General features: G+C 35.5%; 1 protein-coding gene across 16 annotated transcripts in view; it reads left to right on the forward strand.

The window, feature by feature from the left end:
- The window catches only part of LOC123545048 (uncharacterized), a 550315-nt gene that overhangs the window by 4716 nt on the left and 521625 nt on the right, over positions 1-23974 (forward strand). Inside the window, exon 1 of one of the 16 annotated variants that reach the window (XM_045331292.2) lies at positions 16024-16232. The exons of the other annotated variants lie outside the window; for them this stretch is intronic. The gene's annotated coding sequence lies outside the window, so the exon portion shown is untranslated. Of the gene's footprint in view, positions 1-16023; positions 16233-23974 lie in introns of those variants that run through there. 16 annotated transcript variants of the gene reach the window in all.

Genomic DNA, 23974 nt, shown 5'->3' on the forward strand with positions numbered 1-23974 from the left:
TATTTCTCAATGGATCTTCATGAAAATTGGTCAGAATGTTCACCTTGATGATACGTAGGTCAAGTTTGAAACTGGGTCACGTGCGGTCAAAAACTAGGTCAGTAGGTCTAAAAATAGAAAAACCTTGTGACCTCTCTAGAGGCCATATTTTTCAATGGATCTTCATGAAAATTGGTCAGAATGTTTACCTTGATGATATCTAGATAAAGTTCGAAACTGGGTCACGTGGGGTTAAAAACAAGGTCAGTAGATCTAAAAATAGAAAAACCTTGTGACCTCTCTAGAGGCCATATTTTTCATGAGATCTTCATGAATATTGGTCAGAAGGTTCATCTTGATGATATCTAGGTCAGGTTCGAAACTGGGTCACGTGGGGTCAAAAACTAGGTCAGTAGGTCTAAAAATAGAAAAACCTTGTGACCTCTCTAGAGGCCATATTTTTCATGAGATCTTCATGAATATTGGTCAGAATGTTCACCTTGATGATATCTAGGTCAAGTTCGAAACTGGGTCACGTGGGGTCAGAAACTAGGTCAGTAGGTCTAAAAATAGAAAAACCTTGTGACCTCTCTAGAGACCATATTTTTCATGAGATCTTCATGAAAATTGGTGAGACTGTTCAGCTTGATGATATCTAGGTCAGGTTCGAAACTGGGTCATGTGCCGTCAAAAACTAGGTCAGTAGGTCGAAAAATAGAAAAACCTTGTGACCTTTCTAGAGGCCATATTTTTCACGAGATCTTCATGAAAATTGGTGAGAATGTTCACCTTGATGATATCTAGGTCAAGTTTAAAAGTGGGTCACGTGCCTTAAAAAACTAGGTCATTAGGTCAAATAATAGAAAAACCTTGTGACCTCTCTAGAGGCCATATTTTTCAATGGATCTTCATGAAAATTGGTCAGAATTTTTTATCTTGATGATATCTAGGTCACATGTGCTGAAAAACTAGGTCACTTTGTCAAATAATAGAAATAACGACGTCATACTCAGTTCAACACTGGGTCATGTGGGGATGGGTGAGCGATTCAGGACCATCATGGTCCTCTTGTTTTTATAAAATACATAGAAACACGTAATAACAATATTATGGGATAAGACACAGATTAAGTCCATATGTACATGAAAATAATTATTTCCTTCTGTACGGAGTAACAGCCCCTGGATCCATATAATCTGGATTGATCACCCTGACATTCACAATACCAGGATGGTTCAATCTACAGAGGTTCCAAATGTAACGGGCACCGCCTTCCTAAGCCGGGTTTTAGGGGACAAGATCAGTTGGTAAGAGAAATACGAGTACGGGGTTCGAATCCGACTCGGGAATAAAGTTCAGACCTTAAAGTAAATCAACAATTCAAAAGTAGATATCACATTTAATATTCAACCTGTGTCTTATCCCAACTAATATACAATGTACATATTAACAATGTATAAATCCTACTTGTTAACGTTAGCAAGTGAGGGAACTCGACGCTTGTGCAGCTAGAGAAAGAACCCTCTCGAACAATCATCGTTTACACATTTTATGCACATTTTACCGCGTAAAAAGATCTAACAATTGTTTCATTGGTCGCAGCAATAGTATCTAAGCAACGCATTACAAAACAAAACTTCGTAAGTTTCCGTAAGTGCAATTGACCAACCATGAACAAGATGACATACAAGTGATAATGATTGGTTATTAGCGGTGCGCGTTCCAATCAAATGCCTCGTATCAGCAGACGACATTTACTAGAAGTCAAATAATAGAACATTACAGGGGTTCCATTTGACCCGGGACCCCGTGCGTCCTTCGGGACCCGGAGGCATTTTCCTTTGATAATCCTTTCTCTTATCATTCATTCCTTCAGTAAAACTATTTCCACGATAGACACGTGTATTCCAAAATAAACACTCGCGGCCATGCCCTCCTGCCTTTGATCGTCTGCAAAATCCCGCCCTTTCTCCTGTAGACATGCCTCGCTGATTTTTTTATCAGCAAGTTACGTCACGGCGAGTGCACATAGGTAACAAGAATCAACGAAGTGTTGAAATTAATTGATAAAGCGTATTGATCCTGTGTACTGTCAAAAAAGGCGCCAATTATTAAATTATCGTAAGCAGCTGATTACCGAGCATGTGAAAAGTACCCTGCAAGATTTTTTCATGCAAACTTTAAATTAGACCATTGCTTGGTAATCATACCGTAATTTGAATGAATTTTGAAAGCAAAAATAAGTTTAGAATGTCCGTTCACGAGTCTAATTACATCCGATGTCATATGCATATTTCCAAAATTCCTTTAAAAAACTGACTTTCAATGCAGTTTTTAATGATAAGTAGCATCATTATTTGAGGATCTTTCTCTGATTTAGCTTAGTTGGCCAAGTAAACTGAGCAAAAACTACTTTCTGATGACATTCCAAAAGTGTACCAGTATCCGGATAGTGCATTTTGGATACATTTTTATGGAGTGTTATAGCACTGTTCTGTTATTAAAAATTAAATGAAACATAGAGGAGCAAAACCTAATCAAAATAACATGAATTTTGATAAATATTAGTTTACAATATATGACCTGAAACTGACATTTTTATTATGCTGTAACATGATCTTGGGTTTATTGTTTTCTTAGTATAAATTTTAAGATCTAACTAAATAAAAAAAATATAGTCAATTGTATGGACGTGTTGGGACAGGACTCCTGTATTTCGGAAAAGGACCCTTCAAAATTTGGGCCCAAGGGTCCTGGGACTCTTGGGTTTTCAGGTCTAGTGGAACCCCTGACATTATCCGGTGTAATATAAAATATGTATGTCATCCGTGCAGGTCATTTACACAGTTGAAGTCTAAAAGATAAAGGTTTGTACCTGGCCTGTTACAGTATTAAGTGTCATGCATATTTTTATCTTAATTAATTTTACCATGCCCTTGTATTTATCTGCGTTTACTGTCTTCAAAGGTATACTCTCCGCCTACCGTGTCCGCCATATTGGAATGATATAAACTAGAACGAAAGGATACGTGAAAACTACTTTGCCGTTTTTAAATGTTATTTGCTTTAAACATGTACTATGTTTAAATCATTTAAATATAAAATAATATTGTTTTGTATTTGCGTCATGATAACTATAACATATGATAACATATTAATATCCAGATCATATTTTGCATATTACGGAAATAATTGTTTTGGCCAAAACATCCTACCTCAAAAATTTTCTTGGCCAAAACGTCCGTGGCCAAAACGTCCGTCCTCCCATGATAATACATGTTTATAGATGTACAAACTAATTTAATTGCCATTAAAACTTCATACAGATTCTTTGATCACTTTAAATAATGGTATGTAACACCTCGGCATTTCATGTTCAAAGATATGTGATCAATACTTAAGGCATATAGTAGCTTATTATCATTATTCACTCGTGTACACATAGATGTGAAAACTAAACTTTCTTTATTTGATACCATGGTTGTACCAATTCTTACATACTGCTCTGAGGTGTGGGGCATATATGATTTTAAAGAAATTGACAAGTTGCACATAAAGTTTTGTAAAACAATACTTGGAGTTCGTCAACAGACCCCAAATTTAGCAGTTTATGGGGAACTGGGAAGGTTCCCGTTATCAATTATTTGTAAACAAAGAGCATTAAAATATTGGTTAAAAATATTAATGCAAAATCCAAACTTCCCTATGTATAGAATTTTTTATAGAACAGTGTAATAACAGTAACGATAACTGTTGGGCAAAATCTATCTAGCGTTTATTAGACAGTCTTGGTTATAGTGATATTTGGAATAATTTTGATTATAATGTAAGTTATTTGCCAATGTTTAAACAACGCATTTGCGACCAGTTTATCCAAAACTGGCTTGCTTCTGTCCAATCAATGTCCAAGTTAGAATATTATAGTAAATTCAAAACAGAGTTTTGTTTTGAAAAATATATTGATGTTTTAACAAATGATGGATTAAGAAAAGAATTAAGTTGTTTCAGATTAAGCTCTCACAAGTTGGAAATCGAATTAGGTAGATTCGTAGGTACCGTTAGAAATGAAAGAATATGTAAAATGTGTAATTTAAATTGTATTGAATCAGAATACCATTTTCTGCTTTGTTGTCCTCTTTATGTCGATATACGTAGAAAGTATTTTGGAAATAATATATATCTTGGCCAACGATACAAAAATTTGTAAATATACTTCCTTCTACATATAAAAAATCTATGTATAACACTGCAAAATATTTAAAGGATGCGTTTAAGCGTAGAAATGAAACCCTTGAGCGCATAGCTGCTTCTTAAGTTTTTTGTATAAATGTATCGACAAATAAGAACTATGTCTATCACGATAGTCTCTACTCCATGTTATATTGAATATGTATATAAATATGCCTGTATTATGTATGTGTATGTATGTCTTGGCCATATTCAATTTGTGTTTATGTTAATTGGCCAAAGGCATTGATTTGCTGATTTGCCAAATAAAACTGTAACTAATTAACAGAAATTACTCAATTTGTTTTAATTGTTTCTTTTATTGTATTGTACCTTTTAAGTTTAAATTTCAAGTTTATTTCGGCTTAATCCAGTGCTGACGATTTCCGCATTCATTCGTACTAGTTTATTTTATCATTCCAATATGGCGGACAGTATGCAGCGAGTACACTTTTGGAGACACAGTAAACACAAATAAATGAAAGGGCATGGCTTGCTGAAATGGTAAAATTAATTAAGATAATAAAATGCATGGTACTTACCAAAAAAAATAAAAATGAATTTCGACAGCTTTATGCATAGAAATAAAATTCCGGTTCCCTAACCTATGCACAGTACTTTGGCTAGAGAACCGGTTCCGGACGAATAAGTTCGCTGTCTAGGGAACCGATTCCGGTTCTCTAGCCACTGCCATGACTTAAACTACTATAGGGAGAGCCCTGATAGAACTTTCAGAGACATGGTCCAGGTCGTTCTGAAACGTGGTCCGGGTTGTCCAGAGTATGGTCTGGATCACAGGTGCAAGGTGCGTGGCCATGACTTAAACTACTACCCCCCTCCCACTCTGCAACCCCACAAAACCCTTGTGCACATCAAATGTATTCTAAAATCTATTTAACATCATCCAAACGCCATAACTAATGACAAAAGTCAATTATATGGACCAGCAAAAATTTTATACTCGTAAAACACATGTAATTGACTTTTGTTTTGATGAAACTTTGAGGAAGTAAAGTATTTATGTTACTCTTCTTCACTATGCATTCCATATGTGTATATTGTGAGTATGTGACCTTGACCTTGGCATTTTTAGCTTGACTATTCTACTCACCCTGGCATCGGCATCACACCTTGGTTAAGTTTTTGCATGCAAGTACATACAGCAATCGTTTAAAGTCATATAGCTTTGAAACTTATTTTTTTTTTTTCTAGGTCAATTACCAACCTCACTGGGTCAAGTTCCATAACTCTGACATTCAATTTGGCCAAATTATTAGTGATGATAATCGGACAGCATAGTGATAATCGATTAATCGGATATAATCGGAAGGCCTTCCGAGCGATTAATCGGAAAATAATCGGACTTTAGCACTGAACTTTCTGCAATTTATCATCTTACTTGACTAACTGTATTAGCATTTATTTAGCAGGAGTAATGTAATTTGTGTGTGAACTGTGAAGTTTTAGCCCTTGTATGCAGATATCATTATATAATATATAAGTTTCTGAAAATGGCTAATTAAAAAGTACCTTTTATTTATTGAGGTATAATGTGGTATATTTATATGATTTGCACCAAAGTGTCTGTAGGACTATCAGGAGTCCCTGAGAAACTTACCATGCTGTCAGACCTAAAAACCCTCAATAAAATGCTATTGTTGTCCCTATTTGTACACTTTTATTATTTGTTCAAATTTCAATGCCATCCAATGTGTTATTTCTAATTTTGTGCAGTGTAAATGGTCATGGTGTGCATGTTTCATTTACAGAGTGCACTGAATGCCTGTAAACTGTAAGATTTGAGTGAAATATTCATTCCAGAAAGACTCATAAGCTTTTTAGTAAGCTTACATATTGGACTTTTCAGAGCTGTTTGTCTCATTTTACCTAGGGTAGCCTTAAATGAATGATCACTGAAAAGTATATGACACATATAAGTACAAAAGCTATTCATTCTCATATTTGCCACATACTGGGCTGCTTAAAAAGGGCAAATTTGACAGCTACAGGATTTTTCTTAGTTCACATTTTACTTTTTCGTGTGAGTAGACTACGCGTTTTGACGTGCTTTTTGTTATATGAATAGTTTTCCTTAAAATTGGAACAGTGATATTGTAATCAAACTTGAAGTGGCTCTTAATTTGGATAGATATATAATAAGGAAACATGCTGTTTTTTATTTTGGGTGAAAATCTCATCAAACAAAAAGGTTATAGAATTTTGCGTTTTTTTTTCATCTGAACAGTACGCAAATTTTTTTTTTGCTCAGATTTGACCGATACCATGTGTAACATTGGAAGCTGTCAAATTTTAGTGCATAGTTCAACAAAAGTGTAACTTTCAGATTTAATTTGCTATACATCTGAGATTGTACTGGTAAAATATTTTTTAGTTTGAAGCGACAAATAGGTCTGAATAGGCACAAGACCACAGTTATTTGCCCTTGGTTGTTGGTTGACCACAGTACGGAAGTAGTTACGCGGAAAATAGGTCCTCTGTTTGATGGTGAATATTGGTGAATTTTTGAGTGAAAGACCTGCAATAAATGGCATGATTTAATAGAGGAGATATGAAATAGTAGGTACATGTACAATTTGACAATGAGAATGTCAGAATATGCATAACATGACTTTTTGATAGGGCCTGTTTTGCCTGTTTGCGGCCATCTAGAGAGTATTCTTCATACGCATGTGATTTGGTTCAAAATGGTGGAAAAAAGAGCCGGTCAACCCAATGTTTACTGTGGCTGGAATTTTTTCTCTTGAATAGTTCTGTTGAGTTCAGGTATTTTAAGGGGTTTGGAATGCATGCAAAATTGCTATAGTGTCCAGTGCCTATATAGAACATATAGTAAAAATAACTGTGGTTTTAGGCCAGTATGCGTTGCCTCCATTTTGAAGAGTGGAAAAGAAATGAACCTAAAGATGAATACCACCAAAAAGATACGAAACTCCCAAATAGGCTTTAAACTGGCCTAAGCGTCAAATAATCGATTATGCAAGTTCATAATCGATGTCAGCGACTTTGGCTTATTAAATGATCGGCAATCGATTATCAGCGACAATCGGAACATCACTACAAATTATGCCCCCTTTTGGACTTAAAAAATTCTGGTTAAAGTTTTGCATGCAAGTACATACAGCTATTACTAAAAGGCATATAGATTTGAAATTTCTTTTTTCTTTTTCTAGATCAATTACCAACCTCACTGGATCAAGTCACATTACTCTGACATGTATTTTGGGCAAATTATGCCCCCTTTTGGACTTGGAAAATTCTGGTTAAAGGTTTACATGCAAGTTACTATCTCCAAAATTACCGTAGATACCCATGTATAATGCGCAGTTTTTTTACCCCTGGGACCACCCCCAAATCGTGGGTGCGCATAATACACAGGTAGACAATTTTCCAACTTCAAAACAACTTTGTTACCGATGTTCGCCATTTTGGTAAAGGGAAACTACTCCCTGTGCTTACTGTCACTGCTAAAATCTAAGGTTGCCGTTACGTTCCGTAAAAGATCGATTGGTTTATTTTTCTTTCAAACAAAATTGATTTCATATACATGTAAATTTAAAAGTATTTTGATGAAAGAAATGTTAATAAATCACAAAAATTATGATACTAATTAAAGATCGAGAATTATCTTTAACCGAGATCAAACTGTGAACAACATAATTGACACGAGGTGACACTTTAATTGCCGATAATTACTTGCTATCTGATCGGGACAAAAAGACTATCACACCTTTTGTTGATGGTTTGAATTGAGAAGCTCATGTCATTTTGAAAGATACCATTATGAAATACTGAATCAGCTGCTGTTTATTTATTCAAAATAGTTAATTAAAAAGGTAAAACAACAAATAAAACAATATTTTACTGGTTTTATTTTCGAGAAAACAAAAATCGATAGTACCGCGAGACCGATGCTGCTTTCTGCCGCGGAGATAAAATTTATTACCGGTGTCGATGTAAACTCTACTTCCGTTTTCCATCCACCTCAAAATTGACCAAAAATGTTTTTTTCCAAGGTTTTTGGGCCAAAATCGGGGGAGGGGTGCACATTATACAAGGGTGCGCATTATACTTGGGTATCTACGGTAATGCAGATATTGAATTGAAACTTCACGTGTGTCTTTGGGGTTATAAAACTAGTTGATAGCATCAAGTCCCATAACTCTGACCTTCATTTTGGCCAAATTATGCCCCCTTTTGGACTTAGAAAATTCTGGTTAAAGTTTTGCATGCAAGTACATACAGCTATTACTAAAAGGCATATAGTTTTGAAATTTATTTTTTCTTTTTCTAGATCAATTACCAACCTCACTGGATCAAGTCACATTACTCTGACATGTATTTTGGGCAAATTATGCTCCCTTTTGGACTTAGAAAATCCTGGTTAAAGTTTTACATGCAAGTTGCTATCTCTAAAACTAATGCAGATATTGAATTGAAACTTCACATGTGTCTTTAGGGTTATAAAACTAGTTGATAGCATCAAGTACCATAACTCTGATATGCATTTTGATCAAATTATGTCCCCTTTTGAACTTAAAACTCTTGTGATATTTTAACATTTTGGGTAATATTTTCCTGCCTCTGGGACAATATTTCGAATAGTCGAGCTTGGCTGTCTTACGGATAGCTCTTGTTTTATGTCGACATTTGTTTTGCTCATATAACTCTACAAAAATTATCTATTTTGACAAATATTTTTCTCATACATAAAAAAGAAATAATTGTGAGTAAAACTAGGCATTTATTACCCACCAAAGGCAGCCAGAATATATCAGACATACTGATAACGGTATTCTCAGTGCCAAGAAAATAAGGTCAATTACCAACCTCACTGGGTCAAGTTCCATAACTCTGAGATGTATTTTGAGCAAAAAATGCCCCCTTTTGGACTTAGAAAATCCTGGTTAAAGTTTTACATGCAAGTTATTATCTCCAAAACTAATGCAGATATTGAATTGAAACTTCACATGTGTCTTCGGGGTTATAAAACTATTTGATAGCATCAAGTCCCATAACTCTGACTTGCATTTTGGTCAAATTATGCCCCCTTTTGGACTTAGGAAATCCTGGTTAATGTTTTGCGTGCAAGTACATACAGCTATTACTAAAAGGCATATAGTTTGAAACTTATTTTTTTCTTTTTCTAGATCAACTACCAACCTCACTGGGTCAAGTCCCATAACTCTGAGATGTATTTTGGGCACATTATGTCCCCTTTTGGACTTAGAAAATTCTGGTTAAAGTTTTACATGCAAGTTACTATCTCCAAAACTAATGCAGATATTGAATTGAAACTTCACAGTGTCATGTGTCTTTTGGGTTATAAAACTAGTTGATGGCATCAAGTCCCATAACTCTGACCTGCATTTTGGCAAAATTATGTCCCCTTTGGACTTACAAAATCCTGGTTAAAGTTTTGCGTGCAAGTACATACAGCTATTACTTAAAGGCATATAGATTTGAAACTTATTATTTAGTTTTCTAGATCAATTACCAACCTCACTGGATCAAGTCCCATAGCTCTGACATGTATTTTCATTTTGGGCAAATTATGCCCCCTTTTGGACAATAACTTGAGAACACTTGTGCCTAAGAATCATGAAAGTTGATAGGGAGGTTGGTCATGACCAGCAGATGACCGTTATTGATTTTTAGGTCAGATGGTCAAAGTCACAGTGAGCAGGAACAGTTAACCCTTCCGGACGATAACTTGGGAACGCTTGGGTCTAGGATCATGAAACTTTATAGGGATGTTGGTCATGACAAGCAGATGACCCCTATTGATTTTGAGGTCAGTAGGTCAAAGGTCAAGGTAACATTGGCCCAGAACAGTAGAACTTTTTTTTTGCCAAATAACTAGAGAAGGCTTAGGTCTAAGATAACATTTGAGAAGAAGTTTACTTATGACTGGTAAATGACCCATAATTATTGATTTGAGGTCAGTATGTCAAACGTCCAGTGAACAGTGTTGGGTCTTTTTTTAGATAATCTGCAACCTCAGGGGTTTGTCATTTTCAAGGCTATTTGTTATGAAATGAAACACTGTTGACTTACGTTTGATATCTTGGTATGAAGGGAATATCTCTTAGAGATAGTTTGAATAATTTCAAGAGGATAAAATATCTTAAACATGTTTTAAATTAATCTAAAATTGAAAAAATGGCTTAAAATTAGGCCTTTTTTGTGACAAATTTTCATGATTTGTATTGAATTAAAGATACATTAACTCTAGTTAATGTGTTTGATATGCAAACTGGTTTGAACAGGTTTAGAATGAGTTAAAGTCTATTACTGAATGAAATTTTCCAGTAGAAATTACATCAATATATATTTTTGTACATTTGAACATGCAAATACGGATGTTACCTTGTCTGTCAAACTAATACGAGCAAGTTCTTTCATTTTATCTTGAACAAATACCCAGCTATCATTAGCTATGCAAATGTTTCATTTATAAAAAAGAATTCAAAATATAAAAACAACTGAAGTTACTTTCTGAAACCTGCATAAAACATTTTATGAAGAGTTTTCTTAAATTTGACTTGTGTCGTCAAAAAGTAACATCAGTAACAGTCATTGTATCTTGAACTGTACCTTGTCATTAACTACTGGGATTTAACCAGTTTGAAATTTTCTGAGTACCAGTCATCAATTTTGCACATGGCCCATAATTCAAAACAAATACGAAGGTGACCTTGTTTGTCTGTCAAACTTTCTCTGTAAAGTAACATCCATAACAAGCTTTGATTATGTACTTTCTAGGGTTATTTTCGAATGAAACAATAAAGAAATGCTTTCATGATAAAAAGTTGAATTCCTTAATAACATCAGCAGCCTAATAACTTTCAGATTATAGTAATATCAAGGAATTGAAGCAACAGACATTATAATTTGACATATTTGTTGCAAACTAATCAACAGAAGACCTTTTAGCTTTGAGACATGCTTTACATTTCAGTTTTCCTTTCTTTCATATAAAAAGAAGTAGTCACAGTTTAAGAATCTGAAATGATAAATGAATTTCAATATTCATGAAAACAGTTATGGATGTTAATAATTGACATTATGTGACGGATGTTATTTGACAAATTGTCAATGGTAACATCCGTGATTAAAGAATCATTGAGATACAGCCTAGTTATTTAATACAAGAGATAGGTATGAGACATTGTATTAACTGGTTATCTAAAATATTCTAGAATCTTCCCAGTAGAGCAAATGCAGTATAAATGAAGAACAGTAATTGGACGTTACTGATTGTCTTCATCATGGTGTCAAATTGTCAATGGTAACATCCATGATCAGATCAGTCAAAGAAATAATGCATAGAACTTAAAAACTACAAAACTTTGAAAAAAAGAACTGTTAACAATATGATTCTTGAAATAAACATTTTAGATAGTACTGGTATGAACATTCCTGTTTTTCAATGAAAAAAAATCCAAAACCTTAATGTGCAGTAACATCTGTAACAAAATTTAAAGAAAGTATTAAAGTTTTTTTCATTACAAGGTAATATGAAATTTAATATTTGTATAATTATGTTCCTTTGTTTTGATATACATGTTTATTGTTGGCAAAAATTAATATTTTCAATGTAAATCATAATTATGGTTCTTGTGATGTCAACCTAACATCCGTAACAATTGTATACCATGAAGATTTTTCCAAATTTTGAGCTGACAGGCGAATCAACACTCTTCTAATAGTTGAAAAGGTAAAAATGAATGAGAGACTCAAAGTATACATGGTATAAGCCACTGTTAAATGCTGAAAAACATATTTGAAATTTTGCGATCTTTGTCCACTTTAGTAGGTTTATTTGAGAACAGCCCTGACCAAATGATTTCTGTTTCTTGTGCAATTACTGAATGCATCAAGGGGGGCATTTTGTGTTCTACGTGCTCTTTTTCAGGTAGGTAACTAAGATGTCACATAGTAAAAATGATGCTGGGGCAGATTATGTTGAAAATAATGATATTAATAAATGATTCAAAAATAAGTTAGCTATGGACAGATTGTTTGTACTAGAATTATAAGAAATTGTTCGAAAATGTAGCATGAGATCACTAAGAAGGCAGAGCTTTGATAACTGTGGTCAAGCCCTTTATTGATGGAACATTTTGACACACTCTAAAGGTACTAACAAATAACTAGATATATTGAATCATTCTATTGTATAGTTCTAGGGCTTTTTTCCCTCTATAAATCTGCCTCCAGTAAATACATGATGGAGGCCATCCCAAAGCAAAAAAATTTTTTTTTTTCCCAATTTTGAGCTTACAATTCCCAAGTGATTGCTAACTTCCGCAGTTTTACAACAGTAAAAATTGCTATTTTTAGGTCACCTGAGCACTGCTCAGGTGATTTTTTTTGATCGCTCAATGTCCGGCGTCCGGCGTCTGTCTGTCGTCTGTCTGTCTGTCAACATTTAGCTTGTGTATGCGATAGAGGCTGTATTTTTCAACTGATCTTCATGAAACTTGGTCAGAATGATTGCCTTGATGAAATCTAGGCCGAGTTCGATAAAGGGTCTTCTGGGGTCAAAAACTAGGTCACTAGATCAAATCAAAGAAAAACCTTGTGTATGCGATAGAGGCTGTATTTTTCAATTGATCTTCATGAATATTGGTCAGAATGATAACCTTGATGAAATCTAGGCCGAGTCCGAAAAGGGGTCAACTGGGGTCAGAAACTAGGTCACTGGGTCAAATCAAGGAAAAACCTTGTGTATGCGATAGAGGCTGTATTTTTCATTTAATCTTCATGAAACTTGGTCAGAATGATTACCTTGAAGAAATCTAGGCCGAGTTTGAAAATGGGTAATCTGGGGTCAAAAACTAGGTCACTAGGTCAAATCAAAGAAAAACCTTGTGTATGCGATAGAGGCTGTATTTTTCAATTGATCTTCATGAATATTTGTCAGAATGGTTGCCTTGATGAAATCTAGGCCGAGTTCGAAAATGGGTAATCTGGGGTCAAAAACTAGGTTACTAGGTCAAATCAAAGAAAAACCTTGTGTATGCGATAGAGGCTGTATTTTTCAACTGATCTTCATGAATATTGGTCAGAATGATTACCTTCATAAAATCTAGGCCGTTTTAAAAAAAAGGTCAACTGCGGTCAGAAACTAGGTCACTAGGTCAAATCAAGGAAAAACCTTGTGTATGCGATAGATGCTGTATTTTTCAGTTGATCTTCATGAATATTGGTCAGAATGATTGCTTTGATGAAATCTAGGCCGAGTTCGAAAATGGGTCATCTGGGGTCAAAAACTAGGTCATATCTAAGAAAATACTTGTTTAAACTCAAGAGACCACATTTTTAGTCCAATCTTAATGAAATTTGACCAAAATATTTGTTTACATGAAATCACTAGGTTAAACATGTTTACACTGTTATAGTGTGTTTCTCAGGTGAGCGACATAGGGCCATCTTGGCCTTCTTGTTTATGCTTACTTTGCGGCAAATTTTGGTAATGTAAACAACAGCTATGATATACCACAATGCCATTACTATGTAAGAAATCATCTTTAGTACATGTACATTATTGTAACTTACAAATTTTTCCCAATTAAGACAATTCCACCAGCGTTTGTGGCATTCCCAAAGTGATGGAAAAAAAAGCCCAAGTTCATACAAGTAAATAAACCCAAATCTAGAGGGGTAGGCAGAATAAAAGAACTATCAATAGTGATGAATTATTTTTGGCATTCAATGAAAACCACAATAACTGTTGCTACTTTTACACTTAGATTTTTTCTAAACACACTTAAAATGCTTAGTTGAAGTAACACATTGTATCTTAATGTAATTTGCTTATTGTTAATGGCATGTGACATTTATATATAAACATTATTTTTGTCCAAAGTCAAAAGTGCATAATATACTGTCACCAGTCAATGACTGTATCCATTACTTGTGTTCTGAATATGTGTGATACATATTGATAATATTCATTTAATGATATAGAAGGTTATTGACAGACTGGTGATTGATTTAAGCAGATAATTGATGATGTTATTTTCTGTCTTAGATAATTGATTGGTTTCTTGGTAAATCCTAGTTCTTGAAAACTCTTGATTTATCATCAGTTGCTATGTTCATACAGATATTCTGTAGGTTGAACAATGAAGTCATTAAATGTTTTGTCAGTAACAGTTTTCAAGAATTTAGAATAGTCCAACTGTACCCTTAAAACTCATAATTGTTTGAACACATTCCTTTAATAGCTTGAACTGTGATGATGATTCAATCCGCAGTTCCATCAGAATCATCCCAATTTGGTTAAGTTTTTGTATGTAAGCTGGTATCTCATGCAGTAACCACTTGCCACTTGTGGGAATGGATTGAAACTTCACACACTTATTCACTGTGATAAACTGACTTCTATTGCACAGGTTCCATAACTCTATTTTGCTTTTTTACAAAATTATGGCCCTTTTTCGACTTAGAAATATTTGGTCAAGTTTTTATATGTTAGCTTGTATCTCAGTATCTACTTATGGGAATGGATTTAAACTTCACACACTTGTTCACTGTGATGATCTGACATGCATTGCACAGGTTCCATAACTCTGCTTAACATTTTCACAAAATTATGCCCCTTTTTGGACTTAGCAGTTTTTGTTTAAGATTTTGTATGTAAGCTGGTATCTTAGTACCCACTACTGGGAATGGATTGAAACTTCACAAACTTGTTCACTGTGATGATCTGACATGCATTGCACAAGTTCCATAACTGTGTTTTACTTTTTACAAAATTATGCCCCTTTTTGGACTTAAAAAGTTTCGGTTAAGGTTTCGTATGTAAGCTGGTATCTCAGTACCCACTGAAGGGAATGGATTGAAACTTCACACAATTGTCCATTGTCATGAGCTGATATGCATTGTACAGGTTCCTTAAGCCTGTGTTGCAATTTTACAAAATTTTGTCCCTTTTTGGACTTTAATATTCTTTCAATTGACAAGGCTGTTGAATAGTCGAGTGTTGCTATCCTCCAACAGCTCTTCTTTTTATTTAGAGTGGAAGGTCTTTTCATAGGGCCTGTGGCTATAATTTGATTTAAAAATAGCTCCATATATGCCTCAACAAATTAAGGGCCTGATGTAGATTCAATTCTAGGAAAAAACTGCATGATTTGAATGCCATTTTCTTAAGGGTTCTTTGAGTTAAACTCACTGTCTATTAAGAAATAATTTTATGTTTCCTCAACTAATAAAAATGAAATCTCCAGTACATGGCTGAAATTGATAGGGTCAAGCAGCACTAAGTCTTGTTGTATGGAGAAAAGAAGTTGAGGTTTATTTATAGTAATAGTATGTATGTTTTTGTGGTAAGTTTTGTCAAACATGATGTTATTTAGTGTAGAGCACTTGTGTACAGTTACTACAGGAAACATTAGTGTAATTTATGGTCAAATGAAAAAAAAAATATATTAAGTCTTGTGGTTAGACACTTAAAAGTGCATTTTTGCTCCTCTCTACATGTTTGAATACATAATTATTATATTGCAACTCACAGTGTTGAATTTAAAAATGGATTTGATTCAAACTTTAAAAAGTTGTTCCACATTGTCATCTACATGATTTGATGAGGGGGATAGGGAGTGTTAAAAATTCCAGAGATAGCTCAATTTAGTTTCCTTAGCTATGCTCTATTTCACTATGAAGAGTGAAATAGTTGAGCACACTGTCTCATGTGACAGCTCTTTCCTCCTACTTCTAGTTGCAAGTAACCAATATGTTTAGCCTTAAACATGAGTGATATATGTACATATGTAAATGATACTAGTAATATGTATGCAAAGTTGCATTTATATGAAAGGATGTGTGGGCAATATATTTTATGATGTGTTAGGGTTTGGTACTTTATGTACTTATGATAAGATAATAACATAGGTATTCTCTGCATGACTTCACATTAAACAATTCCCTTATCATTTTATGGTACTTCAGTATCTGTAAAAAAAGTTGGGAGTTGGATTTTAATATATACAATAATGGTGAGTTTTACCATTCTTTATGTTCAGTAAAATTATTACTCATCTTTGTCTGTTTTGTCTATCGTTCCATCCATCTGTCTGTCACACTTGTATAGACCCTGTTTGTCACACTTTCTTGTGTACTGAATGCTGATATAGACTCTTTTTATGCCCCCCTTTGAAAAAGGAGGGGTATATTGTTTTGCAGATGTCGGTCGGTCTGTCGGTCGGTCGGTCGGAATGTAGACCTATCCGTTTCCGGATGATAACTCAAGAATGCTTGGGCCTAGGATCATGAAAGTTGATAGGGAGGTTGGTCATCACCAGTAGATGACCCCTATTGATTTTGAGGTCTGTATGTCAAAGGTCAAGGTCACAGTGACCCTGAATAGTAAAACGGTTTCCGGATGATAACTCAAGAACACTTGGGCCTAGGATCATGAAAGTTGATAGGGAGGTTGGTCATGACCAGCAGATGACCCCTGTTGATTTTGAGGTCAGTATGTTAAAGGTCAAGGTCACAGTGACCCTGAACAGTAAAACAGTTTCCGGATGATAACTCAAGAACGCTTAGGCCTAGGATCACGAAAGTTGATAGGGAGGTTGGTCATGACCAGCAGGTGACCCCTATTGATTTTGAGGTCGGTATGTCAAAGGTCAAGGTCACAGTGACCAGGAACGGTAAAATGGTTTCCAGGCAATAACTCAAGAACACTTGGGCCTAGTGTCAGGAAAATTGATAGTTAGGTTGGCCATGACCAGCAGATGACCCCTATTGATTTTGAGGTCAGTATGTTAAAGGTCAAGGTCACAGTGACCCTGAACAGTAAAACAGTTTCCGAATGATAACTCAAGAACGCTTAGGCCTAGGATCACGAAAGTTGATAGGGAGGTTGGTCATGACCAGCAGGTGACCCCTATTGATTTTGAGGTCATTAGGTCAAAGGTCAAGGTCACATTGGCCAGGAACAGTTAAATGGTTTCTGATCTTCTTGTCCAAAACCATAGGGCCTAGGGCTTTGATATTTGGTATGTAGCAAAATCTGGTGGTCCTCTACCAGGATTGTTCAGATTATTTCCCTGGGGTCAAATATGGTCCTACCCCTAGGGTCACATGGTTTATGTAGCCTTATATAGGAAAAAACTTTGAAAAACCTCTTGTCCAAAACCACAGGGCCTAGGGCTTTGATATTTTGTATATGACATCATCTAGTGATCCTCTACTAAGATTATTCAAATTATTCCCCAAGGGTCAAATATGGCTCCGCCCTGTGGGTCACATGGTTTACATATACTTATTTACAGTGTGCATATAATTTCTGTTCCTTGTGCAATTACTAAATGCATCAAGGGGGGCATTTCGTGTTCGACGAGCTCTTGTTCACTTAAAATTTTAGGTTAAATTTTATGCATTTCACTATACTGTTGTGCAGTGAAAAATCAGAAAAATCGTTAAAAAATCAGATAGCACAAAAATGTATATCTTTTAACATAGAAACTACAATAAGGATAAATTATTCAATAAGTTTATGTTGCTAAAATTTTAAATAATGAAAATTCTTTGTTTTCATGACACTTGTCAAAACTTTATTGTTGTCTCTACTTAGACATATTCTATGCACTTTAATCTTTGATAGTCCAGAAGGTGCTAAAAGGCTTCTAATTTTATTTGTGATAGGGTCATTGTGACTGACTTGATAATTTAAATGTTAAGACTTCCTGACTGATAAGGTGTTGATTGCTGTCAAAACTTCTTAATATTTCAAATACTTGTAATTTTATTACCCTGTATGCTTTCTTGAATTTGATTGGTTTATACTGTTGATTACAGTCACAATAAGGGTCATTTTAATTGGTCAGATATTATATGTTGAGAGCAAATATATTTTCAAGACAACAGGTTTAAAAGAGAATAGATTTGGATTTCCAAGTAGAAACATCGTGGTTTTCCACTAGAATACTAGAATATTTTAATACTTAAAGCTTTTTTCTAATTGTTATATTCTACGGATATCCGTGTGAAAACTGTTAATTGTTACTTTAAACTGTGTGGTTTTCCACTGAAGAAAAATATAGAAGATAAACTGGAACTGTGTTTTATCATTTGGACATAATAAGTAGTGCCATAATTATGATAATACCAACAACATACATAACAAAAGTTCGGCATTACAATACCTCTATTATTAAAAAAGGGATTTGACTTAAACTTGAAATAGTTGTTCCACATGATCACCCATTTTATGACACACAGGCTATAAATTTCATACAAATACAGTCAAACCTGTGAACGAAGACCGCTCTTGGAACAAGCAAAAGTGGTCTTTGTTAACAGATGGTCTTTATCCGGGGGAAAGGATCACTTCTCAGTTAGCCATTATCATGCTGATAAAAAGTATTTTTACAGCTTCTTGCATTCTTTATGTTCTGTGTATTAATTCGGCCGGTGCAAACTTGCAAATTTTCAATCAAGCAGTATATATTATGTTTGCTATAAGGCGAAAGTCGTGAAAATTTGGCAGATTTCAAATATTTTCATGCCGGAACTGTCCAGCTTGGTCAGTATTGGGGGGCAAATATGACCCTTGGGAATCAATTTGGCCGGTCGCTGGTCACGGTCGCCAGGTGGTCGCTATTCACAGCCTCTTTATGAGCATTTTTGTATGGTGGGACCAGAGACCAGTCGTTGTCGACAGGTGGTCGCTATTCATGGGTGGTCGCTAGCACAAGTTTGACTATAGTCCTCTTTTTACTTACAATTTTGATACTCATTCTTTTTAGCTCATCTGATTTTTTGAAAAAAAATGATGAGTTATTGTCATCACTTGAGCGGTTGTCGGCGTCGGTGTCGGCGTCTGCGTCGGCGTCTGCGTCGGCGTTGCCTGGTTAAGTTTTATGTTTAGGTCAGCTTTTCTCCTAAACTATCAAAGCTATTGCTTTGAAACTTGGAATACTTGTTCACCATCATAAGCTGATCCTGTATAGCAAGAAACATAACTCCATCTTGATTTTTGCAAGATTTATGGCCCCTTTTGTACTTAGAAAATATCAGATTTCTTGGTTAAGTTTTATGTTTAGGTCAACTTTTCTCCTAAACTATCAAAGCTATTGCTTTGAAACTTGGAATGCTTGTTCACCATCATAAGCAGACCCTGTACATCAAGAAACATAATTCCATCTTGCTTTTTGCAAGAATTATTGCCCCTTTTGGACTTAGAAAATCAGTTTTCTTGGTTAAGTTTTATGTTTAGGTCAGCTTTTCTCCTAAACTGTCAAAGCTATTGCTTTAAAACTTGCAACACTTATTCACCATCATAAGTTGACCCTGTACAGCAAGAAACATAACTCCATCCTGCTTTTTGCAAGATTTATGGCCCCTTTTGGACTTAGAAAATATCAGATTTCTTGGTTAAGTTTTATGTTTAGGTCAACTTTTTCTCTTAAACTATCAAAGCTATTGCTTTGAAACTTGCAACACTTGTTCACCATCATAAGCTGACCCTGTACAGCAAGCAACATAACTCCATCCTGCTTTTTGCAATAATTATTGCCCCTTTTGGACTTAGAAAATCATTTTCTTGCTTGAGTATTATGTTTAAGTCCACTTTTCTCATAAACTATCAAACCTATTGCTTTAAAATTTGCAACAGTTTTTCACCATCATATGTGGACACTGAACATCAAGAAACATAACTCTATCCTGCTTTTTGCAAGAATGATGCCCCTTTTTAGACTTAGAAAATCATGGGTAGGACAATATTTCTATTACACAAAAAAAAATCAGATGAGCGTCAGCACCCGCAAGGCGGTGCTCTTGTTTTTTTATTTTGTATCACCACAAGATCTTGTTTCCTTTCTTAAACTGGCCAGATTCCATTATGGGTTCCAGAGTTATGGCCCCTGAAAGGGCAAAAATCAGCAATTTTGACCTTGTCTGCACAATAGCAGCTTCATTTATGATTTGATTTTAACCAGACTTGCACACAACTTGGCAGACCCTTCTTTTGTTCACTTACAATAATTTTTTTTAATTGCTTCCCTTTTTAGCTCACCTGTCACATAGTGACAAGGTGAACTTTTGTGATCACCCTTCGTCCGTTGTCAGTCCGTCGTCAGTCCGTCCATGCGTCAACAATTTCTTGTCTGCACGATAGTGGTTTCATTTATGATTTCATTTTAACCAAACTTGCACACAACTTGTATCACCATAAGATCTCGGTTCCTTTCTTGAACTGGCCAGATCCCATTATGGGTTCCAGAGTTATGGCCCCTGAAAGGGCCAGAATGAGCTATTTTGACCTTGTCTGCACAATAGCAGCTTTATTTATGATTTGATTTTTACCAAACTGGCACAAAATTTTTTTTATCTCTGTTATTTCAAAATGGTTTTGATTCTGATTCAGACTACATGAATAAAATAGTTGTTCCACATCATTGTCAGAATAATTTGTATATCTGATGTATTGATAACGTAATACATAAGCACAGATAGTGTTTGACTCCCTTTCCATGCTTTCATTGCTATAATTATTGTTGCATTGCTGTTAATAATAGGCTTTGGGTAATTTCTGTCTAATTTGGGTTCATTATGTTGATAGCTGGATCCCAGCATCACACACTATGTCATATACAACAGTTAAATGGAACCAGATATTTGTTAGAGCAAGTACTCGTTGTAAAATACTATGTATAAATTTGGACAAATCAGAAACAAGTTCTATAAATAGCACGTCTGCTGAGGTATAAATAGGTAGATGGATGACAGAGAGAGCATTCGGTATCCAGCGATCGAAGAAGACACATCAAATATTCAACTAATAATTTATCCCAATACCTTGATAAGGAAGTTATTGCAACTACACTGTCAGGGCAGATAAATTATTAAAAAGAAGACGTTTGAATTTCAACAAGGTGGTGAGCTATGGGGGCAGCGCATAGAGTTTTACCTTAAGGGTAGTTGAATGCTGTAGACGATAGCATTTATAGGCTGAGCATCGGGAAGCTGAGACAGAAACCCAGAGTTTGGTAATCTACTGAGATAGTAGAAGAGTTTGAGCTTACCGACGGTTCAGCGTTATTGGCAAAGTACAGCCAAGGCATTAGGGATATACATATATGGTAGTTGAATGCTACATGTGATAGCATATAGGCGCTCAGCATTCAGGAGTGAGGGCATTCATATAGAGTTGTAACTTCAATTAAGAGGACAGAGGCCGATCATCTCTGCGATAGGACTCGTATGTTGTTGATTCAAAGACATTGTCCGACGGGAACTTCAACAAAAATACCAGTCAAGTATAGTCTCCAGCCTATAGGAGTTTTAGCAAATTATTATACAGGGGTCCTGAAATATTTTCAGAATCTACTTGTCCACGGACAAGTTGGGCCCACAAATCCACTTGTCCGTACTAAGAAGAACTTGTCCGTACTTTTTAGTTTAAAAAGGAAAGGATCAGCATTATCATTACTAAATAAACAAATAATACAAACATACACTTCTGCTGACTTCTATTTTGACTTATATAAAGTTTTTATGTTATGACTAGAACCATCCATTTGAAAATATGTTATAACTAGCAAGCTAAGTGACTAGGACATCCACTCGAAAATATGTTATGACTAGCAAGCTAAGTGACTAGAACATCCACTTGAAAATATGTTATGACTAGCAAGTTTAGTGAGTAGAGAATAATTAAGAACACTTGAACACATGCCATTGACAAAAATAATCTCAGTATGCCTAGAATTTCTACCCTGGTCCCATAACATTCACTGAATACTGCACTGGTCTTTCAGGGGTCCAGAGATAAGCTGTCCGAGTTGTTAAATGTCAAAACAATCGACTTGAAAAATTAAGCCACAAATTTTGGCTACTAAACTTTTTATGCCCCCGAAGGGAGGCATATAGTTTTTGAACCGTCTGTCCGTCTGTCAGTCTGTCGGTCTGTCCGCAATTTTCGTGTCCGGTCCATATCTTTGTCATCGATGGATGGATTTTCAAATAACTTGGCATGAATGTGTACCACAGTAAGACGATGTGTCGCGCGCAAGACTCAGGTCCGTAGCTCAAAGGTCAAGGTCACACTTAGACATTAAAGGATAGTGCATTGATGGGCGTGTCCGGTCCATATCTTTGTCATCCATGGATGGATTTTCAAATAACTTGGCATGAATGTGTACCACAGTAAGACGACGTGTTGCGCAAGACCCAGGTCCGTAGCTCAAAGGTCAAGGTCACACTTAGACATTAAAGGATAGTGCATTGATGGGCGTGTCTGGTCCATATCTTTGTCAACCATGGATGGATTTTCAAATAACTTGGCATGAATGTGTACCACAGTAAGACGACGTGTCGCATGCAAGACCCAGGTCCGTAGCTCAAAGGTCAAGGTCACACTTAGACGTTAAAGGTCATTTTTCATGATAGTGCATTGATGGGCGTGTCCGGTCCATATCTTTGTCATTCATGCATGGATTTTAAAATAACTACGCATGAATGTGTGGCACAGTAAGACGACGTGTCGCGCGCAAGACCCAGCTCCGTAGGTCAAAGGTCCTAAACTCTAACATCGGCCATAACTACTCATTCAAAGTGCCATCGGGGGCATATGTCATCCTATGGAGACAGCTCTTGTTTACAAAGCGCCAACCTAGCTTATCGATTTTCTAAAAATCAAAAATGAAAGTAGATAACGGGAATCCCCAGACTGGCACTCATTTTCAACTTCATGTATAATTTTCCAATAATGATCATTAAATGTAGTAAACCAGTCCACGTGTCTATAAATGGCTGCATACATTTTTGTTTTGATAATTTAAGGGTCATAAATGATCACAAACAGATTAGATATTGCCTTTAGGCATGCGGAAATCACAGATGACGCCGATTAGTTTCGTTTTCATAAAATGTTTACCACGGAAATTTTACTTGTCCCCGGACAAGCCAGCTTCTAAAAACTGCTTGTCCGGACCGAGGAATCCACGAATCGGACAACTCGGACAGCTTATTTCAGGACCCCTGCTATACCCCCACCAAACATGTTTGAGGGGGGTATATAGGAGTCAGTTTTGTCGCGTCCCGTCCCGTCCCGTCGCGTCCCGAAATCTACTATCTCAGTTATTACCAAATGGATTTGATTCAGACTTAAAATACATGTTCCACCTTATCACCCACATCATGTGACTCAAGGTGCATAACTCTTGACACCTAGTTTACATGAATTATGTCCCCTTTTACTTAGAATTTAAGGTTAATTTTGTTGTATTTTCACTATTTCTCAGTTATTACTAAATGGATTTGATTTAAACTTAAAATAGATGTTCCACCTCATCACCCACATCATGTGACACATGGTGCATAACTCTGACACCATTTTTTTTATGAATTACGCCCCTTTTTACTTAGAATTTAAGGTTGATTTTGATGTATTTTCACTATATCTCAGTTACTACTGAATGGATTTGATTCAAACTTAAAATAGATGTTCCACCTCATCACCCACATCATTTGCCCACAGCATGTGACACAAGGTGCATAACTCTGACACCAAGTTTTCATGAATTATGTCCCCTTTTACTTAGAATTTAAGGTTAATTTTGTTGTATTTTCGATATATCTCAGTTATTACTAAATGGATTTGATTCAAACTTAAAATAGTTGTTCCACCTCATCACCCAGATGATGTGACATAAGGTGCTTAACTCTGACATAAATCTTTTATGAATTATGTCCCCTTTTACTTTAAATTTAAGGTTGATTTTGA

This window comes from Mercenaria mercenaria, chromosome 1, assembly GCF_021730395.1.
Source record: "Mercenaria mercenaria strain notata chromosome 1, MADL_Memer_1, whole genome shotgun sequence".
In the NCBI taxonomy this organism is placed as follows: Eukaryota; Metazoa; Mollusca; class Bivalvia; order Venerida; family Veneridae; genus Mercenaria; species Mercenaria mercenaria.